The sequence below is a fragment of the Pimephales promelas genome, chromosome 20 (assembly GCF_988280905.1).
Source record: "Pimephales promelas chromosome 20, fPimPro1.hap1.1, whole genome shotgun sequence".
Lineage (NCBI taxonomy): Eukaryota > Metazoa > Chordata > Actinopteri > Cypriniformes > Leuciscidae > Pimephales > Pimephales promelas.
This window is the reverse complement of record NC_142788.1, coordinates 26,181,010-26,196,515: the sequence shown is the minus strand read 5'-3', so window position 1 is coordinate 26,196,515 and position 15,506 is coordinate 26,181,010. Positions and strand designations below refer to the sequence as shown.

At 37.9% G+C, this 15,506-nt stretch overlaps 1 protein-coding gene across 4 annotated transcripts in view; it reads right to left on the bottom strand.

Annotated features, from left to right (window-relative positions):
• rarga (retinoic acid receptor gamma a) overlaps positions 1-15,506 on the bottom strand; it is a 79,165-nt gene that overhangs the window by 47,488 nt on the left and 16,171 nt on the right. The window contains exons 2-3 of one of the 4 annotated variants that reach the window (XM_089124619.1): positions 11,200-11,272; positions 9,040-9,121 (exon numbers count right to left, since the gene is read on the bottom strand). The gene's annotated coding sequence lies outside the window, so the exon portion shown is untranslated. Of the gene's footprint in view, positions 1-7,971; positions 8,132-9,039; positions 9,122-11,199; positions 11,273-15,506 lie in introns of those variants that run through there. The other 3 variants (XM_039652571.2, XM_039652570.2, XM_039652573.2) reach the window with 3 other exon arrangements.

Below are 15,506 nucleotides of genomic sequence, written 5' to 3'. Positions count from 1 at the left end.
AATACAGCATTACAAAATTGTCTAAATAAAAAAAAAAAAGTCTACTGGAAATACAATATCACTCTGGCTCTCACTATAAAGTTTTAGGGCTTGCATTAACTCTAAGTCTTCTGAACTTTTGACTCTGCCAGTAGTAAGAACATCAAGAAACAAAATAGGGAGAATGTTGGGAATAAAATGAAAAGAAAGACGAACGGCGGGAGAGAGAGAGAGACAGTTGAGAGAAAAACATCAAAATCACACCCAAAAAAACTTTTAGGAGAGGAGTAAAAAAGCAGAAAAATAGTGGAAAAGAAGGGGGGAAGGAGCCAGGGAAAATCCAAATCGCATGCAACCATTTAAAAAGAGGGGAACTGATTGAAAAGGGATCTGTGTGTTCCTACAATTTTCCCAAACACAATAATGAATTAATAAAACACTTGGCGCCTGTGTATTTTCATGAGTCACATCGGCAAAGAGTTTTACAGAGTATGTTCTGCTTTTATGGCAGGCAGGCTGTGCAGAAAGTGAGCTCATTTTAGGGCCCTCGCCCTCTCTCTCTCTGGCACAAACCCCCGGGGCGCACACACACATGTATAAGTACATACACACATGTTCTCTTATTACTGCTATTCTCTGGCTGACCCTTACACACACGCTTATTCAAACTCTCAGCCCGCTCTGGGTTGAGCGGAGGGCAGCGGCGGGCACCCACCGCAGACCCGACCTTCGCAGGGATTAGAAGAACAAGCCGGGACTTTCCAAAACCCTGATTTCGCCACCGTTTCTACATTGCTTCTCGCAGAACAAACACATCATTAGCAGAGCATGCCGAGGCCTATTAGCCACAGAGAAAGAAAGATTAAGCGAGAGAGAAAATGCTCCTGGCATGGTTGGGTGATGCGCAGTGTATCTCTGACAGAATCAGCGCTACGTGATTCATGGCTCCTCAGGGCTGGGCCGAGCCGGGGCTGGTGACGTCTGCTCTCTAAAGTACTGCAGTTTGCCACTGCGAAAGGGTAGGCAGGTTGTGTTTAGTTTAGAGAGAGAGAAAAAAAGTATCAATTTCAACTCGCCTCAGGCGAATCGAGTGTCCCTACTGCCGAAGGTCTCACATTCTCACTTGGAAAACCACAATTTGAGACCAAGTCGAGCCATCACAAAAGTTGCTCTCAACTGGTACACAGATTAAAAAAGTATGAAAAAAATGCAGTTTGCCACTGCAAAAGGGTAAGCAGTTTGTGTGTTAGGTTAGAGAAAGAAAAAAAAGTATCCATTTCAACTCGCCTCTAGCGAATCGAGTGTCCCTACTGCCGAAGGTCTCACATTCTCGCTTGGAAAACCACAATTTGAGACCAAGTCGAGCCATCACAAAAGTCGCTCTCACTTGGTACACAAATAAAAAAGTACGAGACATCACAGGAGGCATTAACCGTCGGAGCCGATGGTGAGTTATTTTTTTCCTCCCTCAGCCTGGCTAAAACCACAATCCATTCTTCCTCCAAAGCTGTGACGGATTTGGGATGGTACAGCGGTTTGGGTTCATTTCCTGTCTACAACTCTGAATATTTCCACTCCTTCATTCTAAGCTCACAGCGCTCTACTTTAACTTTCCACATTAGCCTTCCTGCTGTCGATCAGCGCTATGACGGATTGACACATCCGAACGTACACACTCGAACACCCCCCGAAAGGCAGCGGAACTGTATAGCGGAGGCCACAAGAGTGGGGCGTATGGATTCAGATCAAACGGCTTGTGGACGAGGGATCTGGAAACTTCTACAAGAGGCATCTTTAAGAGCACATAAACTGTTCCATTCCTAAAAAACGCAAGAAAAAACAAGGAGAGAAAGTCACTTTCACCTAATCAGACTCGTTGGAACCAGAGCTCAAAAATAAAGGTCCTGAAAGGGGGTGATCCCATAAAAGAACCATTTTGGGTACCCCAAAGTACCTTTCCGTAAACTGTTCATTTTTTTTCTAAGTATGAATAACATTTGAAAAATCTAAAGAAGTTTTTGCACTATATAGAACATTCTGTGTAATGGAAAGATTCCATGGAAATTAACAGAATTGCAATATGACATCCATGACTATGTTTTCAATGGTGTCTAAAATACTTACGTATTAAACCGTAATGTTTTTTAATTACCTTAGAATGAGACATTTATATCTACATAACCGCGGGCACCCCCTATGAAGGTTGACGTATTTTGAAGTCATGTTTCTACCGTAGCCGAACGCGAACAAACATCGCTACAGAGCGCGTTCTCTAGAAACCTAGAAGCTAGCAATAGACAGTGAGAAGTGACTTTTCCCTTGTCAGTGGTGTAAAATATGTAGTCGGACTGTTTCATGTAACTTAGTTCTTCTCCTTCGCTGTGTTATGGCTTTGCTATGTGGGGATGAATGTGCTGGTAACATTCATGAGACAGCTGATTAGCACTCTAGTCATTGACCGTAAAACAGTAACATTACAGGAGTCACCAACCCGTCGACTCCGCGAAGTCAATCGCGAAGAGTTTTCAAAATCAGAAAAAAAGCCTATAAATGGTGTCTAGGGGATGCGGAGGCGCGCGCGCTGTTACAATCACGTCATTTTTGCCGCGCGCACCTTTGGGCTCATGCTGACGTGTCGAGTTGTGTGTTGCATGGCGCTACCAACACTAAGGCTGGGGTTTGATTCTCAGAGAACACACTGAATTAAAGGCACTGTAAAAGTGAAGGTGACTGATTCCAAATTAGTGCATACACATTAATGAACACACACACACACACTCTGCAAAGCATAGACACACACTGCCGGAGCTCTGGGCAGCCATTTTTTCTGTGGCATCCGGGGAGTGATTGGGGGTTAGTTGACTTGCTCAAGGGCACCTCAGACGTTTACTGTCGGTATTGAGAATCAAACCCACAACCTTTGGGTTGCAAGTTTAACTCTCTAACTATTAGGCAACAACTGCCCAAAAGTACTAAAAAGAGCTCAAACTAAAAGTTCAAAATGCTTCACATAAATGCCACGTATTTCTTCAACAAAAAAAACCACACAAACCACATCATCTGACCATAAAAATAAGAGATCTGCTTGTAGCTTGCATATTTTCAGTGGAAAAATAATTGTCACATCCTGCATAAAACACAAGCATATGTGTGTCTGAGGGATGTTTACAGCAAACCTTGATGGTTAAAACTAGTTGTCTGCTTGTAATGCATGGGAGATATTACAAAAAGACAAAGCACAATGTGCTGTAACCATGAAAGAAATCTGTGTCGAATCAATTGAAGAAAGATGTTGGGAGACGAGACGTATTGTGTGGAAAGTCTGCGGCTGAGGAACCTCCAGGCGTTGTGGAGGTCACATGGTCAGAAAGAGGGTCAAAACTGAGTGCTGAAGGTTCAAAGGCCAGACGTCATTAACACGCACATACAAATGCAGAAAGATAACTTATTAATGACTCATTTATTTATCTTCCAATATTTTTTTCTTCATCCCCAATGAAAGCCCCACAGCAGGGGACATTGGTTGAAGGCCTGTCAAGCGACATTAATAAACAATAGTAAAATATAGCCTCGCCAAATTGGACCGCTGCAAAATTAAACAAAGCGTATCATTGTCATCAGGCAGTCGTTTCCGACAAAGCCCTTCATAAACCTTTTTATTGTGGAAGATAAAACTGACACGTTCGAATTCCTCTGCCTTCTGACAGGTCAAATGGTAGCACAACATTAAGAGTGATAGATGATCTTCTGCTTCGGAGTCACATATCCCATCAATTAAAACCAGTCTGACACTGAGCCCTTTCCTGGCACCCAACAAACATTCTTCACACCCAATCATCGTACAACACTGACAATGCCATAATATCCATCACGCCACTATAACATGCCCCTTGGTAATAATTTAAAAAAGTATGTACTGCCACAGCCCCAGCTGTAAGTATCAAGTACACTTCATTCACAATAAACCCTGTGAGCTTTCTACCTCAAATCATCACACTGCATATCATTTAACACTGTCGTTTAATTTTTTAACTGATTCACTCTCTAAACTAAAACAATCAATAAAGTACTTGTAAAACATTTTGAGAAAAATGTATTAATTAGCAAAAATATTATATTTTACATTTTATTATAAACATTGAATATTTAAAAAATATGTGTTTATTAATTAAAAATATTTATAACATTTATTTCTATTATATATATATATATAATATTTATTTCTATTATATATATGTATATAATATAAAACATTTAATATAAACTATTGTTACAATTTATAATATTTATTCCTATCATATATAATATTTATTTCTATAATATATATATATATATATATATATATATTCTAAAACGTTTTATAAAAAACTATTGTTACAATTTAAATTACCGTTAATTAATTAGAAAACTATTTATAAAAAATGTAATGAATATTATATTTATTTAATAATAATATACACGTATAAACTAGAATTAAAACGTTTTAATTAATAATATATATATACAATGTAAAAAAAATCTAAGTTGTAAATAAAAGATATTACAATACGTTTTAAAAGAAAATGCTATTTCAGTCGTTTTTCACGTTTAACTAAGTTATCTGTTACTTAAAAATTATTTGTAATTCTTTGTGAAATTTACTAGCAAGTGAAAATTGTATATATATTGTATAACCTTCCCAAAAAGTATTTCTAAATAATTGACAGTAATTAATATATATAATTAATAGTATTTTACAATTAATTACAATAATTAATAGTAAGTCACATTTGTTACTTAGATTCTTAGGTTCTAAAATCTTACAGTTTTTAAATAAATAAACAAACTTCCAAGGTTTGGACGTGGTTGTGACACATGGAAGGCCGAGAGAGAGCAATGGAAAGAGTGACGGGAAAAATGGAGTGGACGAAAGACTGTTCTGACAGTTCTGTTCCATGATGTGATGTGGACAAGGTGAGCGCAGGCACATTGCAAGAACGAATAAACGACATAAAAAAAGAAACTTTTTTAAAGACCCATAAAACTGCTGAAGGGAGAGGAAGCGAAACACAACCAGTGAGCTTATTTACGCTTGCAGTGTGCAGAATTCCTCTGTGGGAAACGGGGTTAAATAATTGGTTAAGGATCAGAGCATTAACATGATCGCCGCTAGATTGTAGTTGTGGTTTATTACGTAGCGTAATCAGACAAGAAATCAGATTTATAAAAACAAACGACAGGGCCTCTGAGCTAAACTAGCCATTTCAGATGAACACAGTTTATTTAATCAGGGCAATAGAAGGTAATAGATGGCGCTCATTACAGTAGCACTGGCACGGGGAAGCATTCACGCTCATGAGTATAAACACACACTAGCATAGACACATTAATAAAAGCCCTGACACACACAGGAACTTCTATAAGCAGATGTCGGACACACACACAGCCTGACATAAAGTCTTTTATATGCACACAGTCAAAGAGATACATCCCTGCACACCTGCAAAAATATACAAGGGAAATAGTGATCTGATGGTTTCCTTCATAATTACAGAGTACAGAACAAAATCCTCTCCACCTTCCAAGATCCCCCATAAACCACCTGTTCAGCTCCTCCCTGCCACTTATATTTATACCCCCCCCCCCCCCCCAGATTCCTGCGAGAGTCAGGGATAAACTCCAGGATTTATGATTCCAAGTCAGAAAGCTGCCAACTGAGCTATGAAAACTGAACTAAAATTGTGATCTATAGGCAGATTGATAGACAGTGTGGGTCTAGCCATACATGTCTTTATTCATAATAAACACACATGGTCCATGCAACAACTCAAACCTACCTGTATACATTCATAAGGGCTATTCATTCTGTCAATCATAAAAAACAATTCTGAATAAACTACAAGATCCAGCAAGTAACTCTGAAAATCGAATACTGCGGTTAGCATGGGCTGATATAGTGTGAATAGAAGACACATTTCACTGTCACTCAAAAGAAAAGGAAAACACACTCAAGAATATAATGACAGCAGTTTACCCAAACACACAAACACATTAAGACACTCCCGTATTCCATTACAGTCAGTGTGCCGCTGAGATCAGACTCCACAGTCCCGCTGGAGTCAGAGTGGGAGTTTTGGTTTTGGTGGAACGTGAATATCTGGTTTGACAATAGTTTGTTTTTCCTTGTCTCTGCTTCTTTTGTCTGAGTTCTTGTAAACTCATGTTGCTGATCTGTGAGACATAAACAGCTCAAGACAGCTCAGCCCATTCCTTTCTCATTATAAAAAAAACCAGCATTGCATACATTTGTTTGTGCATGTGTGGAGTACGTCTGTTGGTTTTAATGTTGTGAGACTTCTCCTCAGTCCCAGATGTGTATTTGGATGTGAACATTCTGACCTCGTAAATCACGGCTGGCTTTGACGCTATTAAACACTGCTGGCATAAACGTAAAAAAAAAAAAAAAAAAAAACTTTCAACTCATAAAAATCTCATACACAACATGTTGAAAAGCAAAAGAAAGCAAATTCCCTCAGATCACAGAGTGAGTCAGAGAAAAGCACAAAGAACAGGTGCTGCAATCAATGCAATGAGTTTCACAGTCCTGTAAGTTCACTCATCAGGGAGTATAGCATGAAAACTTCTGTAACCACACAAATATGTGAATGCGTATGCATTTTCTTACTTTAAAATGGAACTAATGTAATACTTGTTTAAAGTGATTGCACTGTAACGCCAATATGCAGTTGTTACCTTACTTAAAGGTTCACTCAAAATTGAAAAGTATGTCATTACTTGCTCACCGCTGTGAAATTGTATATATATATATATTTGTTTTTTTTTTGCTGGACACACAAGAATATGTTTTGTAAAATTTCCAGGTTGGTCTTTTCCATGTAATTATAATGAATGCTGAATGCTTTCAAACCTCAAGAGGGATGTAGAATCACTAAGAAAAAAAACAAGAAAGCATCCACATGACTCATGAACATAAGTCTTCGGAAGCCATATGAATTAAAGTTTTCAGGCATAGTATTTAGGCAACGCAAGAACAGGAATAAATCATTCAGGTTGGTTTTGTGAATTGGATCAACCAAATAGTTTACAAATGACTACTTTTCTCATTAAGAGTGAGGGCAGATCCACTCATCACAATGATGAGTGGATGAAAACTTTTATATCTGCTCCTTGCACAGTCGCTATCAAATGGCTCTGAGTTGTAGGACTGTAAATGGTGAGTTTGCATCCGTGCAACATCTTTATTCATTGTCATTACAAGGAAACGACATTTTTTTAAACTGTTATCCCCTATCCATTTCAAGAACTAAACTACACTTCATTGATGTCTCTTAACTAAATACAGGTTTATAATAGGCTATATACAAACCTGGATCATATATTTATATCATATGGAAAAAAAATTTAGCTGTTACCACTTTTTAGGTTAACTGACTAAATTAGATTGCATGAGATGCTTTTGAAAACACCTTTCTCTTAACCACACGTTGTAGGTACACAACACTTGGGTTATGCACACATTAATCCCAGATTTACAAACACACACTTAAAACTTGTAAGCCACACCACAGGGCTATTGCATATACACAACACTTAAGGCAAGAAAGGCTTGTCTGATAAATGTTTTACGTGTGTCACGGTACAACTCACTAGGAAAGGTAAGCGTAAGGACGAGAAACGTAACCAGCCGTCTCTTCACACACATCGTAACACTTGCACGCCAAACATCAACGCCGCACGAAAATAAATGAAAACACACTCACAGCGCACGCGCTGCAATTATATGAATTCAAGAGAACCGAGTCGTGAACGAACGAACAAAAAGTTGCGAGCGATCAATACGATTCTTTTATCATTCTTCTCGCACCTACTCAAGTTTAGTTTTAAATACCTCCGGTTTCTCCTTTGTTATATCACATCTGACAGACATAAGATAATAGGCTAAATTACTTATTCAAAACATCGATTGTTTGGTTCTGTGAAAGTTAAACTCACCCGTTGTGACTGAAATCCGCGAGGAGAAGAAAAGCTCGCGCTCCCCGTTCATCAGAGTCCCTTTCACACTACACGGTCTTTTCTTTCTATCTTCTTCTTTTTCTCTGCCTCTTTCCCTCTCTCTCTCTCTCTCTCTCTCTTTCCCTCCCTCCCTCCTTCTCTTCTTTTCGTCTCTCTTAGAAATAATTATGCGCTCTGATTCATGAACCCTCTCTGGGTCACGTGACTCCACCCTTCAAATATACAGCACATTTTTCACAAGCCACAAAATGCCTAGAGGGAAGAAACAGAGGCAAGCTTAAATTTCTGTTTTTAATTCTCTGCCTCTCTTTCTTTCTTTCTCCTTCTTTTTCTCACTCCTTGAACTCTATGTATTCACAAAGTGACAAGCACTGAGTAGCACATGATGTACTGTAGGAATGCCAATTGGTAACTCCTTAAATTGAATACAGTTTCCCCACAACATGAAATCAAAATTGACTGATGCATGTTCCCGGTCTTATTGTGAACGATTCACTGGTGCATGTTGTTCCAGTGGGGGGGAAATGCCTTTGTAATATGCATCAAAATGCAATAACAGTGCGCTGAATCAAGTGTGAAAACCCTAAATGGTGCCAAAGCTGTACAGTATGGATTAACTCAAGGTATAGAATGAACAGTGTTAAATATAAAACATGTAAACATGTTAAACATAAAAATGTATTGGATTAAACCATTTCGAGTTGAAAAGCAGAAAACAGTTAAAATTCATTGATGAATCATTTCATGGTTGTCATATAATAATAATAATGAATTTGTTACAAAAGTCCACAGGAAAATGGCATCTTTTTGATGAGCGGATCTGTGAACATGGGAAGTTCCAAACTTCATAGTGCCGAGGGTGTGTCCGTCTATATGCCGCTTTCTATGTGTTTTATATCAATACAGTGTGGAGTTTGTGTTAGTATGGAACAGTTCTGCGCTGGCTTGTTTGTGGTTCTGGGCGTTTGCCTGGTTCTTCCTAAAGCTGCCATTCTGCACTGGCTTTGGTTAAAAGAAACCACCACAAACCTCACTATGAAGACACACCTTAACTGGCTCCTCTTTGACGGTGCCATCTCAAGCTCAGGGAGGTGGTACCTCAGGTTCAGCCTTGGGTCTGTCGGTAAGTCTAGAAAATAAATCAAATAGAACTCTCAATATACAATCTCTTTACACATGATCATATTCTGATGTGTTTTGACTGGACAGTTGCACATAAAACAACTTTGAGGTGTACAACGGTTCTATTCAGGTTGTGCTGGACTAAATATGAACTTCCTGTCAAATAACAGCATGTTCAAATAAATTCAGCATTCAGAACACAGCAGATTTTTATTTGCTAAGATTAAACCAAGCTTAGCTAAAGTGTGCAAGTAGTACACTTTAGCAGGGCTGGCATTATCAGCCTCAATACATGTCAACAGGAAGTGGTTTGCTTTGCCACACACAACTATACAATACACAGCTTCATCTGCAGATCACTCTATGGAAACATACTAACTATCTGTCCAAAGCAAAATATCAAAAAAGAATTTTGCTGCTTGTTCAAATTGCTTCGTTAAAATGAGCTTAAGCAACTCAATTGCAATACATTTTGTCCAAACTTAATTTGATTGTGTTCAATCTGCCTGAATATATGTAACATTTAAGTTTACTTAATCCGTTTGTGTTGGATTACATGAATGATTTGTGTTGCATTAACTGAAACTGGGCGGTGCTTGTTAGTTCCCAGTATGCTTTGCATATGGTTGAATTAAGAGGGAATACATGTTAAAATTAAGTGTTGTTTTATGTGTTTTTAAGAAAATTAGAAAACGGGAAGACTTTGTGGTGCGTATTTGTGTACATTGCAATTATTGAACCATTTAAATTACAGTAGGTTGCCGTTGTGGAGAAGATTGGAGCATTTGGTTAGGCTAAAGACTGATTCTGCGAAATTCGCATGCTTTGGTCGATTAATTCAATAAATCTTCTAATTTAAAATGCTATAAAGTGCTATAGCAAATAAATGGCTATAGCCTAGTAATTGATTAGTGTGACACTAAATTAAATTATATTGCACTGGATGAATGAATATATGACGTTGAATACCTGAATCATATCAGGGGACAGGGAGCCTTTTTAAATTCACTGACATTAGTAAATAAGGTTGTGCCCAAACATAGTAAATAAGTTGAAACAACCTTAATGAATTAAGTTGACCCAACGTAAGTACAATAAATTGGAATAACATAATTGCATAATGCTGAAATATGATGATAGCATGATTTTTTAATGTTCGTTCAAAGAGTTCTTTTTTTAACTGTAGGAGGTTATATAATAGTTAATTCGGTCACACTTTAGATTAAGCTCCAATTCTCACTATTAACTAACTACTACAACTTTTGCTTCAATAAACTCCTAATCTGCTGATTAATAGTTAATAAGGTTGTTAAGATTAGATTTTGGGTAGGATTATGGCATGTAAAATACGTTCATGCAGATTAAGACATTGATATGTGTTTTTAATCGGCATGCTAATAATCATTTAATAGTGAGAATTGGACCCTTATCTAAAGTGTCACCTTTTCAAATAATATTACAGTATGTGCTGTCATTCTCCGCGTGTCTCTGAGTGAGTATGTGTCTGCGTGTCAGTAGCAGAAGAGGGGTCAGAGGTTAGCAGTGTTTGTGTTTCGTTGTCAGTGAAGTGTGCTAGAGGTTGAGATTTATGATCTCTGTGTTGGGAGACTGCAGAGTGGAGGATAATGAAGATAGATCAGACTGCTATCTCTCTCTCTCTCTCTCTCTCTCTCTCTCTCTCTCTCTCTCTCTCTCTCTCTCTCTCTTCCTCTCATGCTCTCAGTCTTTCCCCCAGACTACCTGTGTATCTCTCTGTCTTTGTCCTTCAGTTATACTTTCACCTGCTTTTATATTCTTTCATCTGTATATTCCTGCTTAGCATGCAAAACTCAGTGTGTCAAACGTGTTGAACACTACAACAAAAGTCAGTAAAAATAGGGCCCATAATATACTGTTAAAGTCAGCACAAACGGAAGTTGTGATAGTCTTTTCTTCCATATTTTTGACATCAGCGTAAACGGGGTCTTGAAACGGAACAAGAAAAAATGTAGAACGGGACTTGATTTTGTCTATCGGGAATTGATTGGATCGTTGTGGCCTATTATTGCTGTAATGTGATTGACAGTTTTAGGTAAGGACCAATACCTGAGGATCTTTTTCAAATCAATCCGCTTGGCTGGATCCCTTTCTGTACATGAAGAGATCAGATCTCTGCATTCTGTGAAGAGGGGAGAGATGATATTTGTGTTTGATCTGTGTGAATTACAGAAATATATAAGACTTGCTTTGCTATACCTACTTTTTTCTATATTTCTTTGCACAAAACTCTCCAGAAAGTGCCCTTTAATGGTTTATTTTTTTAAAAATCACCCCAGACCCCCCTAGTGAGAGACTACCCCACACATAATCAAATCCACATTTAACCCCTTTTATATATATGGCAAATTCCTTTAATAAAAGGGACGCAGCTTAATGTCCACGTGGAAATGTGGGTCCAATGGCTTAACCATTATTATTGCCCAATTCTTTACACAACACCCCGGACCTCACTAATTTTCAAACCCTGGTTACGGCCTTGGTTTTGCCACCCTCACATCAGCAAACACATCATCAGAAGAGATGTCATCTGGGGTGTCCAAATTAGTTGGGACGCTAAAGGGACATGTTCCTACTAATACCCCGCAACTACTGAATTGTCTCTTGCAATAATATTGATCGGCTGATTAAAGTGAAATGTGAAAATGAATGAAGAGTGTCTATAAAATAATTACATTTTGATCTGCTCAGGTTGCATCAACGATTTCTTTTCATGTGTTTGTTTTTGTTTCGTTTTTTGCAGCGTTAGGGATTATAACCAGTCACAGACGTGTCGGTTGAGCGCATGAATGCAATGGCAAATCAATGGCATTTAAATTCAACAGAAGACATCTGCTGAAAACACTTGAGTTCAGCACATGCTCACTGACACTCAGCCCTCAGTCTTGCACATTCACCACTTCTCTCATCATAAACAAGTGCAGATACTGTAGATTCATAATAGTCAGCTTTATTGATCCTAACGGGAGTTTTTACGAGACTAAGTCACTGTACGTGCAGCGGGCAATGTTCTTTAATCGCTTTCTGTACATTATTTGATCATTTTCAATTCGAATAACCATTTTGTTTTTCATTAAATTAAATTAAACAAATTTATAAATGGTTATCAGCTTGTTTCATCAGTGTATGGTGTGCTGTTTCCCCACACACAAAAACGTTTTTAATGTATTCTATCAATCCACGTTAATAATTACGAGTACTAGAATTTTATTAAGGGCAATAATCTACAAAAATATTTTTGTCATGATCTTGAGCTAGACCTCTGTCCTAAGTTCTGATGCTGCTTGAAATAAAACGAAGCATCAGAGAATCCTTAAAGGATATCTATTTTCAGGATAGAGCTTTTTCATAATTTATTTATATACTTTGTATTTAAAATGGCATTAATCTCATAAAATTGTGCAATTTTCTTGTATATTCTAAATTACTAAATACTATATATAAGTTATTGACATATAAGATAACACAGATAGATACCTACGTTCAGTATGGTAATTATAAAAATGACCTAATAAAAATGCGCCTCAAATGTATGATTGTTTAGATATTCTTTCATGAAGTACAGAAAGCTGTAAATGTGTTTCACCTGATTTTTCCTATAAATTCTAATTTTGACATTGTTACCTAATTCAATCAGGTTTATGTAACATAAAACAAGGCTATGCTGTTTTTTACTTAACTGACCCAATATACAATTTCAAATTGAACTCAGGATGAGGTATGTGCTCCAGACCTATAGAGGGCAGTAGTCGTGACTCCTGTATTTTACAGGACATCTGCTCTGAAGGACAAAGAAGAAGAAAAGGTTTGTGCTTGCCTTGCTGATTGGTGAATTTAACTATAAATTGTGATTTGAGGTTATTATACACATTATGTTGCATACAAGTGAAAATCACAATTGGCATGATAAAATAATGTAAAATAATTGTTTTGCCTATTGATCATTTTAATATAAAATTGAAATAAACTACATTATTTAAGCTAATTAAAATGATTATTGTTAAAAAAACAAATGAAAAATTTAATTTAATTAATTAATTAAAATTATTAAAAGTAAAATGAACTAAAGTAACACAATGAATACTTTTTGTTAACGTATCTAAATGGGCTGCATTTCCCAAATGTATCGCAAGTCTAATTAGATTGTAGAGCCATTGCCACCAATGGTCTCTTCGATCAACTTAGCTCACGATGCTTTTGAGAAATGCAGTGGATCTGTAGTTCCCAGTATGCTTTGCAAGGGACTGCATTAGGACCGTAATTTTAGGGATTTAGTGTCATTTTATGTGTTTTTCAGTGCAGGGAAACATAGTTTATTTTAATGTTTATTGTTCAGTTATGTTGGACATTTAGAGTTGTTTCTGTTATTGAATTTTGAGCACTTGTGTTTAGTTTAAGGGTGTGGGTGGCCACTTAGACTTTAGCATATATCTCTGGCCCCTGTGTTGACTTATTTACCCAATTAGCCTGGTTCATTTCAAATGTTTTTAAACTCTCATTAATTTAATTAAGTAAGGTAAGGGAAATGATTTGTTGTTGAGTATATTTACAGCAAGGTCAAGGTGAAAAAAAGGACTTCCATCATATAAAAACAAAATATCAAACTTATTAATTCATTTTAACTTGCTCGAGAAATAATGTTATATCTGACAGTTGGGGTTCAGTAAAAACAAAACGAGCTGCTCTGCTCTGATTGGCCAGACAGCTCAGTCTGTTGTGATTGGTCTACCGCGTACAGCGCTCGTGTAGAACAAGGAGGTAATCCATCAGCCGGAAGTTGAAGCCTCGCGGGAGCCGCCATTGTAGCTGTTAGCATCCCATTGACTCCCATTCATTTTGGCGTCACTTTGACAGCGAATAACTTTAAATCGGAGGCGTCCAAAGTCTCCATTTATGCATTATTTCTAAAGAAACACGACAATGTATAAAAGGCTCCATTTCCTTGTATCTTACGTTATGTTACATCGCAGTTTTTGTAAAAATAAGCTAACGATTATGTCATAAGGAATCGACTCTCTGTCGCACAGTACAGAAATGATAACGCATTCTCACCCCAAGGCGTCACCTTTGACCATGCTTCAATATTTGACGTTTTAGGCGCCCTTTAGCGTCACTTACATGAGTAAGTAGTTTAAATCCTGTATTGAACTCCGAGATTTGACAATGCGACTCAGCGACTCTAGGGGGCACTGTTTGACAAAAATGGGATTCCTGCATGGTGTCCCTTTAACACAGGTCATAGGTCAAATGATGCCTATAAGGTGGATATGGTATGCACTCATCATCAACAATCAAGAAGTATTTAGGCAGCCTCTCTGTCATTCTCTCCACTTCTCTTTCGCTCCTAGTTTCTTCTTCATAGCAGTGTTTCACTCTTTGCTATGACATCATAACTCATCTTAAAGGCCTCTGATACATTTGTTCCCCCTTCCATTACCCGCCTTTCCTCTCTGTTAATTGTCATAGCTCGAGTGCAAATAAATAAACAAACAACATTTCCACTAAGAAGTCTATTTATTGCTAGTGGGATGGAAAGGGAAAAGGAGAAACGAAAAAGGGAGGGGAGGAGAGAAAGACAGAAAAGAAGAGGCTGGTGGCTACGGCAGGTTTTAATCAGGAACAAGATGCCTGTAATGAGATCACTATTTCCTTGCAGATTGATGTCATGTGAAGTTTTGTGCTGCAACGAGACATGCTGAGAGAGCGAGAGGCGGACATGTGCGCGCGCACCCCTCGCGCGCAAATGTACATTTACCTACTAAAATCACGCACACGTAAAGACATACATAAACACGCACACGGAAAGCATCAGTTTTCAATTTCGAAAATTCAAACGCACGGCTATAAAAGGCCTCATTCATTCCGCCTGGCAAAATGTACACATTTAGACTCCAACAGACATGAAAAAAAACACGGGGGGAAAACAACACAGAGAGCTTTTGGAAAAGATTTAAGGCAGGGGAAAAAAGGGTCAGGCTGTGGTGTATATTTTGCATTAAAGTTCATGTAAATGTATAAGCCACATGTCATATTTAATCTGCGGTTGCATGTGTGCGCATGCTTGCACTTATTTTTGTACGTTTGTGTGCGCAAGTCAAAAACGCGAGCGCGCTTCGGAGGTCCAAACAGAGTTGTCGAAAAAAAACCTAACAGAGTGCCAATTCGCGCATGCAAATGAGCCTACCCCAACATATGTGTCCAATGAAAGGTGAATGGCCCTCCTGTCTATACTTTCCTCTCAATCAGCCATGATGTCACCATGAACCCTCTCTGAACCGACCTCTGTCAAAAAACATTTCGCTCTCTCCCTCTCCTTCGCTTCTCATTTTCCACCTTTCCCTATTGCACTCACCAGG